Below are 20,726 nucleotides of genomic sequence, written 5' to 3'. Positions count from 1 at the left end.
CCCCAAAACCATACCCGCCATATAACCAGGAAAAAAACATCAGATAACTCCCAACAGAGGGTTATTCTACAAAATATCTGACAATTATTTTTCAAAAATGTCAAGGTTATCAAATCCAAGGAAAGTCTGAGAAACTGTCACAGATTAAATAAGCCTAAGGAGACGTGATGACTAAATGTCATGTGGTGTCCTGGATAGAATCATGGAACGGAAAAGTGATATAAGTAAAAACTAAAGAAAGATGAGTAAAATATAGACTTTAGTTAATAATAATATACCAATATTTGTTCATTAATTGTGACAAATGTACCATACTAATGTAAGATGTTAATAGAAGAGATTGGGTATGACATGTACGAAAGCTCTGTACTATCTCTGCAACATTTTTGTAAATATAAAACTATTGTAAAACAAAAAATTTATTTAAAAATGAGTGGACTAAAGTTGCATGCGCCCATAAGGATGAATCCCACAAATACAATATTGAAAGAAAAGAAGTTAAAGATAAAAGGAGGAATAATGTATAATACTAATTATCTAAATTATGAAAATTAATTTATACATGGCATTAGAAATCAAGAAAGTGGTTGCCTCTGGGAGCACAAATAGTCTTAGAGGACATGATTGCTAATTCTAAAGTACTAGTGATACTCTGTGTCTTGATCTGGGTGATAGTTACACTGGTTTCACTTCGTGTTAATTATTGAGCAGCATACTCAAGAAATGTTCACTTTTTTGTATGTATATATATTTAACATGTGAATAAAATTTTAATTAAAATTTTATGCATGTTCTGGTATCTTCAGAATTCCCACATAGAGTTATACTGTAAATTTTTTTAAAAAGTGTGATTGCTGACTTTAGGAAAAATGTTCTTTATGCCTATGAATATCTCCTTAGCTATCTCTGGAACATTCCATTTTAAAAAGATGAAAGTTGTCTTTAAATTGGAAAATAAGAACCATCTCATTTTCACAGGAAATAACCACAATTTGTAGGTCAGAATAGACCACTAAAAGGTTACTTACTTATAAGGATGTGAAATTCTAAATCTTCAATGTGATGAAATTTCTGAAAAATTACATCTACTGCAATCAAAGTATTAGATAATACGTAAATATGATTTCCAATTACCAAATTGAAATGCAGGTAATGTTTGGCTAATGAAGAGCTATGAGAACATAATAATTTCTTACATATTTCCAATGATTTTCTATAATTTAAAGCTTTAGCCATTGTTTCACTACCGTGTTTTCCCAAAATAAGACCTAATTGGAAAATAAGCCCTAGCGTGATTTTTCAGGATGACATCCCCTGAACATAAGCCCTAATGTGTCCTTTGCAGCAAAAATTATTATAAGACCCGGTCTTATTTTCAGGGAAACACAGTAGTATAGTTACATAATGACTGACAGAATTTTGATGTTTAGTCAAGCAAGTTATGTATAAATAACAAGAATGATAGATATGTAAAGTAAATTCTTTATCAACACTTGTGAGAAACATATAAGTAAAACCACTAACGGAAAACACTGGGTTATTGGCAGGAAATCATGCATGCTACTTATATGTACATATTTGCCTTGTTAATCAGCAGTTTGCTCTTCTGATAGTGGTGAAGAAAGGGAAGTTTCAGTGGAAATACAGTTAACAATATTCCTATCACATAGATATTTAACCTTTGCCTAGATTTTTTGACGTCAACAAACATGTCATTTGACAATGCCTCAGTTTTCCTGGTATGTCATCAATTGATGTCTGAGACACTGATTCAGTTATACTATTTCACTGTTTATCCTCTATCCTCTTGCTGCCCAACCATTAACAAAGGAGTGGTTTGCTTTGTTTAGTTTCTCATTGAGATGAGATGAAGCACAACCTGAAGCCTCAGGGCAAGTTTTCTCCAATGCACTCCATTTAGCCTTCTGGTGAAACTACAGTATATGGTTCAAAAACATCTTTGAATGTTCATCTTTATTCATATAAAAATGAATAATATATATATATATATATATATATATATATATATATATATATAGAGAGAGAGAGAGAGAGAGAGAGAGAGAGAGAGAGAGAGAGAGAAAGAGAGAGAGAGAGAGAGAGATCTATGTCTAGATAGATAAATATAGATATCTTCAGCCAGAAAGGATTTGGGGAAGTGTATTAAAAAGAAAGTTCTCAACTTTTTCATGAAGAAAAAAGTAATCAAATGTTTAGAATTCAGTACTTTTTTTTCAAATTGAATTGTTTTTGACTGGTTGCCTAATATGAATAACTGCTTACTGACCAAAGAACAAGAAAAATTGATGTAAGGGAATTTCGTATATAAGGAAAGTGGACAGCAAATTAATAATTTAAATAATTCTACCCTAACTGCAGATACACAGCCAACAGGATTGGGACTTAAAATTACACTGTAGGTCAGAAAACATTTTAATGTCATTTCCCATAATTTTGGTTACAAGTAGCATATCATTTGAAATCCTTCACCAAAAACTTTCTCCTTAGATTCCAAAGAATACCAACATTTTGTTCGCTTCCCAACCAGTCATTAGAGTTCCTTCTTTAGACCCTTTTTCAAGTACATTGAACTCGCCCTTCAAAGTAAAAATAAAGTGCACATGTTTTTATCTCCCAAAAACATGCAGACAAGATAAAGTTATTAAATATAAGAAAAGTCAGAATTTCTTAGTTCTTTGAAGTATTAAGTAACTGTTGCTTATGGAATTCACACACACACACACACACACACACACCTTTAGTTTTCTTGTAATAACGTTGAATTAGTAGATCATAATAACATGTCTCTCAACTATACTGTCCATTGGGAATAAAGCATGCTTAAAGTTAAGTAATTTCTTCTGAGCCGAAGAAAAATAATTGATATCCTATTAAAGGTGGTTTTCCTTTTACAAAAGGCTTTGTGTCCCAATTATCACCTACACAGGACTATCAGTCACAACATCTAGAGTGATATAAGCACCACTCCTGTAGATTTAAAGGGTGTTTTCCAAATAGTGTTTTGCTGCAAACTAATCTCTTGAAATTCAAAAAAAAAAAAAAAAAGTCTCCAGGGTCAAAAAAATTTGGGAAATACTACATATTATTTTTAATTATTGGGGAATTAAAATGCACATTAATATGAGCTTTAAGAAATATTTAAAAGTGAAATCTTTAATTTTGTTTAAATCGATGTTTCCCAAATGTAGTGTGTGTGCAAGCGTGCCTGTGGGTGTGTGTCTATGTTTTGGTGCATCTGTGTGAAAGACTTAATTAACATTCCATGCAAATGAGTGCTTCTGGGGACACATTAAGAGAAACAGCTTAAGACATTAACCTCCAGAAAGACACCTTTATATCTTCAACAGGTGAAGCCAGCATGGAAGCCCAGATAAAGGGCCTCAGATAGCCAGGAGGAAGCACTAAAACAATGGGCATCTCATTTGGGCAGGAGGTTTCATAAGTTGTGCACCCCTTGGAAAGAAGTCCAAGAGGGTGTTTTCAAAGGGTGTTTTCAAAGGAAATGGTCAGCAAGTTTACTACCTTTCCCAGAAATAACCTGATTGCTTATACATAATGAACATTCATTCGCCTTTGAAAGGAAACCTTTCATCAGAAGTGGAGAATATATATTTTAGATTAGAAAGCTTTCATTAAATTATCTTTAAAGATTGGATTCTGAAGGTATTTCATTTGAAGCTCCTGGTGCCCTATAAAGATACTACCATGTGAAAGCAAACTCTTATGAAAGAATTATTCAATACCAGAAATTTAAGCAGTTTACAAACCCAAGCAAAATGACTATAGTGTAGACTACCTAGTTTTTCAGTTTCCCTTCCCTCCTAGGAATATAATTAGACATTTCCCAGCCTCCCTTGTAAGTAGGTGACGATGGGAGTTTGTGTTCTGACCAGTGGAATGTAGCTAGAAGTGATAGACAACATTTGTAGGCTTGGTCCATAAATTTTCTCCCCTAAGATTGACCACTCCTTCTCTTCACCCTTTTCATGGTTGGAGGTAAAGGATTAAGTAGAGTCCTATGAGATCCTAAAGGATAGTAGCACAAGAAAACAGAAGGAAATTGAGTCCTTGTATCAAGTGCCCTCACAGTACTTGTATTGAACTGCTATATGAGTAAAAATTAAATTACATGATCCTAAATAACTGAGATTTGGCATTTGTTGTAGCAATTAGACCTCCCCAGTTTCAAAGAATACCCAAAGAAGAGATTAACCAATTACATATAGTACTTTTTGGTCTTTTGCAAGAATTAGACCTTTGAAGTATTTATTACAATAAATATATAAAGCCCTTTACTTTGAAAAGTGACCTTTAAATATGAAAGAATATTTATCAATCATTAAAAGGAAACATCTCCTTAAATCTAAAATACCAATATCACAAAAGACTGTGTTTATTAGCACCTGTCAGCAATAAGCTTAAAGTTGTTGAATAATGTAAAAAGGGCCTTGTTATGTGGCTTGTTGTATTATAGAGCATGAATGAAGAACAGAAGGAGAAATCTTTTGAAGTTATATATTCCATAGTTATAATAAAAACATGAACAATAGAGGGAAGGCTTTATGGAAGACAAAATGGCAACAGTAACAGGCAAAAAGAAAGAGCAGCTGGAGAGACCACTAAACTCTTAACTAGCACAGCAGTGTTTCTGTCACCTAGAAACAGGCTGTTGGAGTGACCTGATGTAGGTGTTATTTTCCAGAAACCTAAGCTAGCCACATAGTTTCTGTAACTTGTTTCCTAGGTTTTACCCTGGTTAAGATTGGGGGAAGTATACTTGGCTGCTATAGGCCAACTCTGGCTAAAAACAGATTTCCCACATCTATAATACCCAATAGCTTCATATCCAGGCAAGAGACAATGGTGCCAAGTTGGTTGGAATTAGTCTCTTTCTGTGCTGTGCTCTAATAGCACTAAGTTAACACTTCCATGTTAGCTAGCTAGCATTCATCACTTTGAACAGTCATAGCTCCACAAATAGCAGGTTCCTGGTGGTCAATTCATCCCTGCAACTCCTAAATTCACATATCCTGACAGCATTTACAACTTCTTGCTGAAGGAAAATTGCTTTACAGGATTTCTGTAACATGCATGTTTCATTTAAAACTATGAATCTATAACCCGTTTTAAAATTTCTCTTGGAAGAATTGCACTATTCAGTTTTCACAGAAGCTGACCTTCCAAAGAAGATTATGGCAGTTGCAAAAAACTAAACATTCAATTCTTGAAATGATACTTGGCAAGGCTGACTGTTTGCAAAGACAAAAATATATCTGAATATGTATTGTTCAAACAGCCCCTTTGTACAAAAGGTTCTTCGACTTCTAAAGGGCTCCAGGACCCCACAGAAAACTAGGGTGAGGCTGTCTTGCTCAAGAGATCAAACCCTGATGATAGCTATATTATGAGCATTAAAGGAAATGGTAAAAGATGGCTTCAAATAATTTCAGTGGTTGAAATGAGGACTCCTGCTCTTTCCAAGTATAGTAATATCTAACACCTCTTTTGCACTTCGTGGCTACAAAAGTTGCCAAGGGAGATTTTTTACAGTGCCATTATATCATGCTGTCTGCTTTGCAAAGAACTGGAATCATCTGTCTGATTCATCTCATGCCAGTTGCTGATGTTACAATCCCACAGAAAATGACTAAAATTTAACACATTTTTACACAAAGATTTACCACTGAGCAACATTCATCCTCCCTTAAATGCATATTTTTTAGTCCTTTACAGAAAACAGTCCTCAGCATCTCATAATAAAGGCCAGGAAGAGCGTATTCTTCACAATGTCCAAGTTTGTGAGATTTTGGCTAGGATAGAAGGAGAAGGCATTGCACTAAGAGAGAGAAAATGAGGTGTAGCATTTTCATTTCATCGCAAGTTAAATAGAAGAGGCTGTTTCCATTGGAAACTGTGACAAATGTTAACCTGAATTTCCTGTGTTACTTTTAAGTTGCTTGGAATTGGCTTTATATGCATACATATCTGAGGTGTAGACTATATTAGGCACAAATTATGAATTAGATCCAAATAGCGTAGCTTGGGCATCTTTTTGTAAAACCAAATCACTACAAGATAGAGGATCTGAAACGCAAATATTCTTTTTTTTTTTATCTTTGATCTTTCCTCAACCAAATAACTATAAAATAGAGACTATGAAACTAAAATCGCTTTTCTCTGAATGGAATTGGAAAACTAGAAAGATGAGAGATAGGAGGGAGTTGTTTAAAAGTGCACGGATGCATTGTGATTTAGACTCAACTTTGCTTTCCAAATATATTTTCCATCTGCTTTTATACATATGCACTCTTTCAATCAGGCTGGTCTATTCATGGCCCTCAATAGTCCTTCCATAGCTTGACCTCTAATGTTTTTCTACTGCTCTGACTTTCTTATTCATTCTTCGCTACTCAATATGAGACTTAAATATTTGACAATCCCAATCTGGAGTGAACCCTTTTTCCTTTGAAACTTAATAGACAGGCAACTTTGCCTTCCTTAGGCTAAGTTACTTGACTTCCTTCTATAGAGATGAAGGTACTAATACCAGCTTTTCAAGATTGCTGGAAGAATTAAATGACACCATTCAAGGCAAGGTGCCTCATATAGTAACAGGGAGATAGGAGCACCTCAATAAATGCTAGAGAATTTAGTTCTTATTTTTCTAATCACTTTCCGATTACCTCAGTGAATATACCCATGCATTGGCATATGTAATAAAAACAGAAGCTACTTATTTTATATATTTTTGTCTCCCATAGCTTTTTTCCCACACCCAGATGCCCAGCAAATATCTACAAATTTAGAAATGGAATAATTTTGCTTTTTTCATATGTAGGTTAGAGCTATCCTTTTATCTTCATTTACATGCAAAAATTTCAGATTTTGGGTTTCTTATGGTATCAGTTTTCTGGGGTTCATCTGCCCTTCAAAATCACTGAAGATTCAATTACCCAGCATTATTGCGAAGTGCAACAGGCCCAGCTGCCCCAGGCCTACAGCTTAGCCTTCTAGCCAGGCAGCTCCCATTGTACATATTCCAAACACATCACTGATATATCTTAGAAGCTACAGTGTTTACTCTGACAGATTTCCTTCATGGTTCACATGCCCTAGCCACTCTTGATATCTTCAGTAGTTGAAAGTCCTAAACTCCTTAACTCCAAGATGATCTACAGTTGCAGATTTTCCATTCCCTCATAGTACACTTAGGAAAGAAACTATACCACTATCCTATACCATTCACTTGAAGATCTCTTATCTTTAGACTTTCCTCACCTTAATAAAATCAATAGTATATTTTCCAATAGTATTTTTCCATCATGATTTGATGAGTCAACATCAGACCTTGTGATTTTTCACTTTTCAATAGACATTTTCATAGCTATATTAAACCTACAAGAATGAATCACTCAAGCTTCAAATCTTTTTTCATCTCTAAATAATTATATAAGCCTTATAACCTTAGCTGGTCCCAAATGTCAAAATATTTACTTCTCATTTTATATACATCGTCTTCCTCAAAAAAATAAAACCATGTTACCATTTACTCTCTTTCTAATTTATTTAATAATTGGATCCATATATGACAGGGAAGTGTGGACAGGGAGAAACAAGATCAGATTTATACGAAGAACATTAAAATTGATGAGCAAGAGTAAGAGGGGAAAATTCTGTAGCAATGTCTTTGAGTAGGAAAGAAATGATGGAATTTCCTGTTCTATTGGAGGACTGGTTTTGGAAAAGAACAGGAAGAAAAGGCAGAAAGGTAGAGCATGGGGGGAAGATGAGGATAGGTGGTTAGAGCTTATAGAGGACCATCTAACACTTGCATGAACTATAGGTGGCATATATTAACTATGAAACAAAATAGTTGTGCATTTTGACCAGATCGGCTTACATCAGCTGGCAACCCTATCTAGTTTATAGATTCAATTGTTATGGCCAAAACATATCACCACACAATTCAGGGCAATATTATGACATTTCACCAGGACCCTTCAGGTAATCTTACCTTATCGACTTCGCCCTGAAGATGCTGTTTCACTCTTTCAGGAGGTACACCTATCTTCAGCCTACCTTAAACCCTGCTTGTATAGCTATCTTGGTTTCTCCCATGAACTTCTTGACGAAAGCTCCTAAAAGATAAAAACACCTTATATTCACGTGTTTGGGTTTTTTTTGGTGTAAACTCGAAAGAATATCCACAGTATGCAACTTGCTAATTATTAACTGACTCAAACTCATGTAATTCACATAGCCCTTTCTGCCACATCTGGAAATGCAAAAGTCAGTTACTACAGATTATGTTGATTATGGAATATAAATTGCCAACTCCACTTACAAATAAGGCTAACTCAGCCTCTTCCTTCACAGAAATGAATTTGAATCAAGTTTATATTTTCAAATAATGAGAGATCAACTAAATATAGGATGAATTCAGCTTAATGTAATGAGGAGTATGTAGCTTCAAGTTAAGACAATCTGGATTTGATGATCAATGCCATCATTCACTAATTCACATGATTACATCTCAGGTATACCTCCTGTATAAAATGGAAATGATACCAATCTCATAGGGTTATTAACAAAAGTCAAATGAGATAACATATATATTTATCAGGGTACTTGACGTGATCAAAGTCATACAACTCATCAGCCCATATAGTGTACTTCTCTAATGTAATCTAATATGGATGAATCTACTTGGTCAGCAAAATATCTGTATATCCAGCTGAAAATTTAAATAATTTCTAAGAGAAACATTGGAAAATTATTATGTAAAAATATTTTCACTTTTGACAATGGGAAACCTCACTTATTGCAATATTAACTTAAAACTGTGGACTCCATAATTTAGGATCTAACAGAAGAGGTAAAATATTTCAGGTTAATTTGGTCCATAATTTTGTGTGTTTCCTACATGAGCAGAGGCTTTGGAGTAACTGCATGACACTGTCTCCAAGATGATTTTGGCTCCCACTCTATCAAGCCCTGAGTGATTCTGGACTGCTTACCAGAATAATCTCTCAAAGGTGACTCTCCTATGTCAACCAGGACCATGAAGATGTATCAGGGTTGTTGAGCAGAAGTGGACTGGCTAAAATTCCATGTGAATCACTTGGAAATCACCCGTAACAAATTTTGTATTGTAAAAAATTTTGTATTGCTTCTTACAATTCAAAGTATACAAAATATGATTAAGTCAGCAGCATACAGCTCAACAATAAATAGAACATGGTGCTAATCACAGAATCCTTACTTCATCAAGGTTAACAGAGAAAACTTCCAAGCAAAAGAAGAGCCATAGTTATTGACTCAGAAGTCCATAGTGTTGTCTTACAATTTTGCCAACTGAAGAGTGAAATAAAGTTCTAATGCATCTCTGAAGTCTGGATCTATTTCTTTTTTCTATAATAGGAAGTGTTTGAATTTAAAGTACTTTACGGTTCTAAAGTTTAATGAATTTTACAGGATTCACATAATTACTTAGAAATATGTCAAATTAAGTACTAAGTTTATTATATAATTGATGCCTTTTAAGTGACCATTACATACAGAGGGTGCCAAAAAAATGTATACACAATTTAAGCTAGCATCTCTTAAAATGTGTATACATATTATGTATATACATATACATATGTATATATATATATATATATATATATATATATATATACACACAAAACACACACACACATATAATTAAGTTGGTGCAAAAGTAATTGTGGGTTTTGCAATTATTTTTAACTTTTTAAGCCACATTATTTTTCCACCAACTATGTGTGTATATATATATATATTTGTTATCTATATCAAAATGTAACTCTCCCAACATCAGTATGTTACCAGATGTTGCAGGAGGAAACACTGGACTAGCTATTTCAGCTCCATTTCACCTACTCTTAATCCTGGTCTAGGTTGGAGAACTTTTACCAAGACACGTATCTTCATATAAGAGTAGCAGGAATGGAAAGAAGAGTAGAAGTTCACATGATAGAAATGAAAGGAAATAAGACAAAAACCACAAATAATTAGAAGGCAGAACATGTCACATCGTATAGATGTTTGAGGGCATATCCAACAGAGATAATAGTACAGCTCCTTAGAAAAGATGCAGTTTAAGATAAGCCTTAAAACTTAAAAGTACCTAAGATGCTTTATACTTTAACATGAATATGGTGGTACAGAAACAGGCTTTGAGTCGCAATTTGAATGTACGCTCATATTACATGGAGTTCATGGCATACTAAGAATTTATCAATTGAAGATATGATTTAGCCACATTCACTGAACTTTATACAAGTTCAGTTTAGAAGGGAGGCATAAATACTGTGTTTCCCCAAAAAATAAGACCGGGTCTCATATTAAGTTGTGCTCCAAAAGACGCATTAAGGCTTATGTTCAGGGGATGTCCTCTGAAAAATGTGCTACAGCTTATTTTCCTGTTAGGTCTTACTTTTGTGGAAACACGGCAGCATTACTCGTGGCATCTATGTCTTAAGAAATGATAACGAAAGGAGACTAGACTTTGGGTGCTGAGCACACAATACACTATATCGATGTATTATGGAACTGTACACTTGAAACTTATGTAACCTTATTAACCAATGTCATCCCAATAAATTTAATTTAAAAAGAAATGATAAGGAGTTTTCTTGCAAAACAGTTTTCTCTGCATGTTTGTTCACCGTAATAAGACCTCTGACAGACAAATGCCCAGTAAAACTTGTTTTTCTTTATTCCATAACTGTAAATTAGATGCAAGGATTTCTATTATAGTGGGAGGGGGGGCAGAGAGGGAAGTTTTCAAACAGCTGAATTCTGCCTGTTCTGCATATGCAAGAAATGTAGCTGTTTCACTTTTTAAATTCCAACTCTAATACAGGACTAAAAAAAAAAATAGAAGAAGAAGTAAAAGAAAAACTGGATGGTTGGATGTTTCTTCAAATAAAAGTCCAGAGCTCAAAAGCAAAATACTTGAAGACAATGTACAATAAGCCTTTTTTCAAGTCATATAAAAGCTATTTTATGAAATTAAGCTGGAAATATTATAAGTGGGAAATGACCACAGAATAAATAGGAACCTTTTAGAAAGAGAGCAAACATGTGTTATTTATTTTCCTAGTAAACAGAAGTGGCAGATTCAATCAGCAAGAAACATTGGATAGTTATGACCATTTTAATCATGTAAAAAATTCATAAGATTTGTTTATGATGCATTAAACAACATCTTCAGGTTAGTATTAGAGAAAGTGAATAAATTCTATTTACCAATAGACTAGAGATAAGAAGGGCCAGTTCTCTTATGTAGCTAGTAATGCAAAGGGACATAGAATGTTTCAGCATCTCTGCTGCTACCGCCTTTTACTCTTTATAAACATATGGAAATAGTTATACCCAATTGCATAAAAAATATTTAAAACTATAAAACAGTTCCAAAGCATGTACTGTGCCATATTTCATGTGGAGAGATACTGCCTCTAGTTCCGTTTTGAAAGGCCTAAAAAGTGCAAAGCAATAGTACTTTAAGTATTTATATCTACTTAGATTCTCTAATGTTTAAAGTCATGTTGAAAAATGTTAATTTTAGATGTTAATTATAGAGCTGGAATAAAGCATTGGTTATAAAATAGCTAGCTGAGGTTAAATCCCTCCATAATGATCAGTTTTTTGGTACTCCCTGTTATTTAAAATACTACCAAAGAAATACGTTACAAAAAAGTATACTGGCATGTGGCATATCTCTTCACTTGGAATTTGTATGAATGATAAAACTAACTAAACACAAGGAAACCAAATATTTATCTGGTCCCAACTCTACTTTATTTCCTAACATATGACATGCATGAATCTTAAATTTTATTTAGAATCAAAGATTAAAGATAACATCCTAATATAAAGCTACAAATGTTTCTTAAAGGATGCAGCCTGAGTTTTACACAACTCTTAATTTTATTCCATTTTTGCCTTGAAAAATACTATACGTTTTTTGAAATAGGGATGTAATTATTTTTTTTTTAATTTTAAGAACTATAAAGATTTGGTAAAATATTAAAGAATTTTTTTGTAAGTAAGTGTTTTCTCTAACCACGAGCCAGTTTATATCAGGAAGTCAACATACAGAATTCCATAATATTCTGATGTCTTCTTGACGAAGTCGATTGAACAAGAGTTCCATCATGCTGATTAAGACTCTCCCACTCAGTTGTATGTGATATGGATGTCCAAGGAGGAGTTAGACTTCCTCTAGATATGAAGTCGAGAGATAATTCTCATAAATGTGCACCACTTTATTATTATAACAATATGTGAACAAGAGATTGACCCAAGTAATATTGCAAATATAGTGCAAGTTGTTGATGCGCTGCTGTTTCTATTCACTAGCCCTTTATTGTTTTAAGTTTTGTTTATCAGTTCTTTTCTTTTTACTCCAAGTCACCTCTGTCCCATTATGCACTTCTTAGATGTCAATAATACTTGCTTTTAATGGACTTTTAACCTGCTTTCCTTCCTTTGAAAATATACCTGCTCTACATTCCAACCCATCAGAAATCTTTTGCCCATTTTTCAGTGCAACAGCTAATAAACTCATGGATAAATTTATTTCAATAAAATTACAAATGAGAAAAGTTTAATGTGGCAGATTTACATATATATGTATGTATGTGTATATATATACACATCTGATATGTATATATGTATATACATATATATATATATATATATATATATATATATATATATATATATATATAATTTGTAGGTTAAGTCTCAATGCCTAATCTGAAAGTCACAAGTCACTTGTCATTCTACCTACATGAAGCCCTACCCCACTGCTAACATTTCAGAAAATACCATCAATTACAAGCCACAAGTTTATTTCATAAATCATTAAGGAATAAAAAATGCTGCTATTAAAACCATGACAGATATGTTAATGGTAATCTTGTAAAGCATGTGAATTGATAACATCATATCCTCATTGCTTTGAAATGATTGTATCTATTCCAAAGACTTTGGCAATCTATCCTACCTTCAGTTGCAGTGTGTGGAGTGTGAGAATAATCTCTTTGCAACTATTTCAGGAACAAAACATCACACATCTTCATCTACTTGTGCATATCTTTTTTTTAGGACTATAAAACACTTGGTTGTTAATTTGTGAGAAAATATGAAACTCTGATCATATCTACAAAGATGTTTCATTAATATCCAACTATTTTCCACCCAGCAAAGTTGAGAACTAGAAAGAGTGTCATTTACATCCATATAATGTAAGACAGCAAAAAGAAAAAAAAAAATCATGAGTTTTTTTGAAACCACTGCGCCTGAGATTGCAGAGCAACCAACTAGTCCAAAATCTAAGAAAAAACAGGTGTCGACAGGGAGCAACAACGCATAAGCAATGTCTTAACCTACAGTAGATGCAACTGAGCACCAGTAAAGAGAATTCAATTAGATTGATTGGAAAGTTGGTGGAGGCCAAATGTACCCTGGAGAGAGTGTGAAGTTCCCGGGAGATAAGAAAATTGAGAGATTCCACAAATTATCCATTTTTATACTCTTATGAAAAAATAATAAAACAAGTCAAGATTGTAGGAGGGTGTATATTGTAGTGGCCATAAACACAACAAATCTGAACTTTATCTCTTATCCATCAGCAAGTCTCTCTTTTTATGAAGAACAAGATATAATAGGTAAAAGAAAGAAAAAAAACAGGTAGGAATTTTTTCTCTCTCTGCAGCTCCTGTGTCTTTGTCTGTGTTGTTCTTTCCGTAGTCTTACTTGTCTTCCCACTACACAACAGGCATTATACGGAAATGTGCTGCTTTCTGTTAGCCCCCATCAACCACAGTATCTGGCATAATGTAGATCCTCAGGAAACATTACTGATACATATTCTATTCTTTGTGTGGGCATAAAACAGTGAACTTATACTTAAAATGTCATCACTTCTTTTTTACCATTTAAAACTATAAATGCATTAAGAATCAATCCATAGTTATGACAAGAGATCAGTTGTTGCTTTGTAGTGCTATGCTACTATAGACTTAGATGTAATGAATTTTCAAAGTGTACAGTTCCTTCAAGATCATCTTGTCTGACGAAGTCCTCATTCACTGATAAGTTGAATTCCAGGAAGTCCCATGACTTGCCTAGTGTTACATAATTTGAATTCAGGGTTTACCATTCCTTACAACCCAATACTCCTCTATTGTTTAAGAATCACACCGATATCAGCCTTTAAAAATATCCAGAAAAGAAACTATCAATTGATAATAACTAAAAACCCCTCTTTTTTGAAATCCTACATTGCATTCTAAAACTTAACCTGTAGTAATGATTTGGTGTCACTCTATTTTAGCCTCCCCTGTTACATGATAATAGCTAACACTGACAGCCTATTATGTGTCAAAACTGTTCTAAGTACATTTATCTCCTCAAATAATTTAATAACCATCGACTATCGGTAGGTATTTCCAGATTTACCAAGGAGGGAAAGGAAGCCTGGAGAGATTAATTTGACCAAGGTCACGCAGCTATTGAAGTGTTGGAGCCAAAATTGTAGCCCACAACACACATTTGCCTTCAGAGCCTTTATTTTACTAAGATAATGACTGAAAATTATCTAATTTCAGATTTTTTAATTCCTCCTGAAAACGTTTCCTTTTAATTTCAACTGTTTATCTGTATGTCTCCTCTTTACTTGAAATGCCTGAAAAGTTTAAAATCTAAATTCATCAGGTACTTGCAAATGAATTATAGATTTCACATAATCTTATAGGAAAATAAGTCACTGCATCAATGATCTCTTGCCATAATACTATGCAATAAACCACACTAAAAGTTAGTGGCTCAAAACAACTGTCAATTATTTCTCTCAAAACTGTGGCTCTGCTGAACAGCTGAGCTGATTAGGAGTGAGTTCAGCTGATCTGGGCTGGACTCACTCAGTTATCCATTCAGTCGGTGGATGGACTAGAATTGGCTAATCTGTGATGACCTCAGCTAGGACAACTCTGATCCTTCCCACCCTTACCCATCCCTCCAGCCAGCTAGTCTGAAATGTGTTCTCTGGGTAGTGGCAAGGCTCCAACTGAATAAATGGAAATATGCAAGCACTTTTAGAGCCTCTTGTCATATCAAATTTTCTCTGTTTCATTGGCTAAAGAAAGTTATGTGGCCACGTCTAAGACCACTGTGGGAGGGTGATACCACAGGGAGTGGCTACAGGGAGATATAAAAATTCGGGGCCATCAATTCAATCTACCATCTATATATATTTCTAGTTTTTCCTGGGCTCCATCCTCAAATATCTATTATAACAAATCCTTTACTTGGGTAACATGCAAGATGCTTATATCTCAAACATTCATCTTGTCCCTTGAGGTATTTTGTAACTCAAGTGGTATCTGCTTAATGGAATTATCAAATGTCTCCTCAGTAATGAAGATAAATGCCTTATAAGGTTTGCTGTACTATATAACCATTTTAAATGTCTTCCACAGATAGCAGTATTTAACTCAGCTTTATTTTATGATAAAATAAATAAGCCAGAAGAAATGAAAGGTAATGTCTGCAAATATTAATGTTAATTTGAATCATTGTGAATTAACACCTTGTGCAAAACAGTCTGCATGTTTTCATGAGTTCATTTGGTTAGTGAGTAGAGCTAATACAGATAGAAATATGTAGTAATTAACTTCTTTTTATTTTCTGTTCCATGGCCAGAGTGATGGTCCCTCATTCAGACCACTCATTCTATTAATTACTAGGAAGAGTGGACAAATAAGTCTCAATCCATTGATTAGTGGATTATCTCATTTATGGAGGAAATATTTAGTGAGCACTTGTTACGTCCTTAGTCTGGGCATACAAAGAAGAATAAGTCCTGGTCCCTTGAGGGAGAGGAGGTATATGGTGGGTACTACAGAGAACTTCTGTGGTCAGGTATGAGAGGTTAGATCAGTGAGCTCAAGCGGGGTTTCATGTAGAAAAATTTGGGCAGAGCCAATTGAGAGAGTCCATGCAGTTGACAGGATTAGGTCAGGGTTAAGGGGCTTTGTTTTATATTAGCCACTGGCTCATTGGAGAAGTAGACCCATGGAAAGGCACAAAACTAAGTCAGACAGACCTCCCTTCAGGAAGTCCTTTAAAAGCAATGATCTGAACAAAGGGCTATGAGAACTCTAAGGACATGGGAGGAAAACAAACAAACAAACAAAAAAAAAACAAATATAATAGTAATACATTCCATTCCAACTGATGGACTCAAGGACCTAAAGGTATGCAGATTTAATACCTTTAGGGCCTTGGGGCCCTGAAATATGTCACTAGAAATTTAAACTTGGGAAAACTTATTCAGACCCTGTTTTCAAAAGCAAGAATAAGTAGGAAATACCTGTTAAAAACAAGCAAAAAGAATGTCAATAATAGAAAGGGCCTTCCAGTTTTAGGGAGATGACCTTGACAACTAAAGGGAGAAAAGATTCTTAGAATGAATGGTTTTTAAAATAGAGAAATAGGAAGATAATCTAGAAAGTCTAGATCAAAACAGGAATTTAGCTACAAAGGAAATGTGCTATTTTAGAGGCCAATGAGTCAAGAGTCTCATTGGATAAGTTGTTTCCCCCATCAGACAGCCCATGACATAGGCCCACAGATATCACTTTGTTGTGTATCCCTCTATTTTTACCTGCAAGCTTGTTTCAATAGTAATAGGACATTTGAAGTGATGATGCAAGAGGGAAATCAGTCTTCCTTCTATATTTATCTAACACTAAAGAATGTCAAATCTAACCTGGAAAAATCACTTTGAAAAAAAAAAAAAAAAAAACGCTGGTTGAGAGCTCAAAAACCACATTAAATCTTAGTATAAAATCCTTTGCTAAAGTTATAATTTTTGAAATAGGAACTCAGTATGAAAATATATAACATAATTTGACATAATTTAACCATAAAATACTGATTATTCACAGTACCCATACTATTATCTATTTTTGTAACTATTAATATATTTGTAATTTTCATATAATGTTGAGATTATTTATATATTTTAGCAAAGTGACACATATATTTTGTTAGTGTGAATTTTACACGACTCTGGATCACGATAAGAACTATACAAAAACAAGCTGATGTCAGTGTAAGTTTATCAGAGGAAAAGAAGCCTAGAGATTTGAAACAGCTTTAAATCTTATTTTCTTGGATCAGAAACATGAGCATAACAATGGGAAGAATTTCTAAGACCAAAGAAGAGGGCAAAGCTTCATTTTAAATAATTCTATTATATTACAATTGTATACTTTTCTTGATATTTTCAAACATGTTGGTTTACAGCATTAATTATACTGCATTTGTGTATTGGGTTAATTATACGACTACAATTTACAAATGAGGAAATTATTTTCAATACAATTCAACTTTCCATTCTTTTTTTTGTTTTGCATGTTGTCATTTGTGTCAAATGTACTTTTCAAATCAGAAATTTTGTTCTACATTGCGCTATAGCTTCTTTTTGTACTCATAATCAGATATGATCATAAAAAATAAGTATGAGATTGAAATCATTCAAAGGCAGAGGGCTTAAAATTATTTGGGCTTTTCATTCTCAATCTCAAAGTTTGTTTACACCCTGTGTTCTCTGTCAAATAAGCATGCTACCCTTGAGGCTTGGGACATGTTCTTTGCATTCTGACATGACTCTGGACTTCAGAAAATGGCACCATCACTCCTCCTGAGCCTTGAAATTTTCCGTACCTTCTGCGCCAGACTATGTTCCAGGGAAATTTGAGAGGTGGTACCCTTTGTGACCAGCCACACCACATATGCACACTCCTGCTTCCGTGTCCTTGTGGGTGCAGAAAATCTGATGTCCTGTTGCTTGCCCAGGCATTACCTGGGCAGGTAGAAACAGAGTCCACCTGATGCCATATTCAGTTTTTAGTCTGGCCCAGTAGTACCTAAGCTTTTGAGACTAAAGTCAAGAATGACTCCATCTTCTCTCTCTACATTCTGAAGCAAGAAAGATAAAATGTCTTGCTGAGAAGGGTTAGGGAGTAGAAAGAAATACGAAGAACAAAAACACATCAGCTTGTATCTCAAAAATATTTTCTTGGGGTCATGAATATTCAGATCATGAATAAAAGATCATTTCTTGCTTCAGAACTCTGTGGTTTAACATTCTTGATTCTGTTACTGAGCTTGTACCAAAATACATCCACTCCTCTACCACTAGGAAGAAGGGTCTCACCTGTGAGTAAGGTCCCTCCTGGTCAGTTGGTGGGGAAAACACTGTCTCTCATGCCAGAGGAAAAGCCTTGGAGTTAGAGCTTGAATCCTAAGGGTAGCGTGGGGTAGGGATGGGCGATGAACTGAATGGGGATCCCTGGTGGGCTTTGTTCTATTCCTTAAGTCTCATGTGGAATTAAGTGGAAGCCAGTTGGCTATGTAAAGGATAAAAATACTATATTCTGTAAGCAAGATAATTTTATTTGCTATAGACTGCTCCTATGTACTTTTTTTTATATCTCTAAGAATTTCATAAAAACCATTTGGGAGTCATGAGGTGCCTCAGCTCTAAGGGAAAGGATTTTGACTATGCTTGGGCCATAACCTACTTAGAGCAGCACACCCATTGAGACTAGTCTCTGGGCCAGAAACCCAAAGAACTCAGGAAGCTCAAATTTGCCCTTCTGTTAACTGGAGATTCTCCCTCTAAATGCGTATCTAAGAGCAGTATTTTCCAAAGCCAAGACTCCTTTCCCCAAATGCAACCATTGTGTGCGTGCGTGTGCGCACACACACACACACACACACACACAATATCCTCTCAGCCCCCAATTCTGTAACCTAACATTTCCAGGGTGGCCTACCCCTGGAAAGACTGAAGATACATCAGTCTATCATTGCCACCCAAGATGACTTGTTAAACTTTACCTTTTGTAATTGGCATCTTTTCCATTTTCCAAATATAAAATTATATTTTAACATATAATATGCCTTTTAAATACCACAAGCACTATTCTGTCTACCTCTGATTGAAAGTCACTGCTATAGGGACTCTGGATTTTGCCTTAGTAAGGGTGATTTTAATACTCAACAGGTCTGCTGTATGTCTGACTTCGGGGACATAAAGTTAAACAAAACTTGTTTCCTACATTCAAGGAGCTCAGAGTCTAGTGGTGGAGACAGAAATGTAAACAAGTCATTAGAACACAATTCCCTAATAGAAGCTATGGGAGAACTAAGGAGGGAGCAATTAGCTTTGACTAAGGAGCTAGGGAAGGCACCTGAAGAGAGGACATTTAAGTTGTGGATGTGCTTTTAATTTAATTAAAATGATTTTTCTGATTATAAAATCTTTTGCAGAAAATACAGAAAAAGAAATGAATTCCACCTAGAAATATCCATTTAAATATTGTGCTGTGTTTTAGCACATAATCTATTTTTGAAAAATAAATTAGACATATATATCTTATAATTTACTTTTCTCTCTTGAGTCTGTATTTTGAAAAAAAAGTCATTAAATATTATTCTACAGGATGATACACACATAAGTAGCTTTCTGTAATAATAAGCAACTATATGGAGCACTTACCATGTACCCGGTAGTTTTCTAAGTACTATATATGTGCTAAATAATTTATTTCTAAAATAAGCAAACAAACAAAACTAACAAAACAGAATCCTATAATAATTATTAATCCTTATTTTAATACTCTTATTTTATAGATGAATGAAATAAAGCACACAGCAGTAATGTAAGTCGGCCAATGCTAGTAAGTTCATTGCTAGTAATAATAGTTATAAATACCTAGGGAGAAATAAAGGCAGGACTCAACCCCAGAGTCTGTTTCCAAAGACTATTGTTTTGACTATTATGCCACATTGCTTCTCCAGCCTACTTTAAACACACACATCACAACACACACTTTCAAAGCAGGTTTCCTGATGTGCTCTTTGTATCTGGCACTCTTTCCTACACTGAAAAGAACATAGAAATATCAAGACCCCAAAAAAATCTTTACATGATCTACCCAGCAGTCCTATATCATGAAATTTATCCAAAAGTCACTACTACAGATGCATTATTATTTAATGAGCATGCTCATTTTTGCATTATTTTATTTGCACTATTATTAGTGGTGATATACAAAACAAAAATAGAATCAAACATAATTATCCCTTGTTCAGAATATACACACTGTATGCATTACCTGTCTCTTAGTCACTTAGACAGTCTCAATGATCAGACTGACTGTCATATTACACTGCTTGTGTTCACACCCTTATTCTACTTAAAAATGGCTCCAAAGCAATAACGAGTAATGGCTGGCAATTCAGATGTACCAAAGAGAAGCTGTAAAGTGCTTCCTTTAAGTGAAAAAGTGCAAGTTCTCCACCTAATATAGAGAGAATTATTAATTAAAGACGTTAGCAGAGTTTGCTAACATCTCTGGCAAGAACCAATCTTGTATCCATGAAATTTTGAAGAAGTAAACAGAAATTCAACGAGTTTTGTTGCTACACCTCAAACTTCAAAAGTTGCAGCTCTAGGATAATGCTAGCCTTGAAGAGTAAGTTTGGAAGTAATCCTTCCTCTTCAGTTTTTTAGCATAGTTTGAGAAGGATAAGAATTAATTCTTTTAAAATTTTTGGTAGAATTCACCAGTGAAGCTATCTGGTCTCGGACTTTTGAT

Source organism: Rhinolophus hipposideros (genome assembly GCF_964194185.1).
Source record: "Rhinolophus hipposideros genome assembly, chromosome: 6".
In the NCBI taxonomy this organism is placed as follows: domain Eukaryota; kingdom Metazoa; phylum Chordata; class Mammalia; order Chiroptera; family Rhinolophidae; genus Rhinolophus; species Rhinolophus hipposideros.
Note: the sequence above shows the minus strand (reverse complement) of the source record.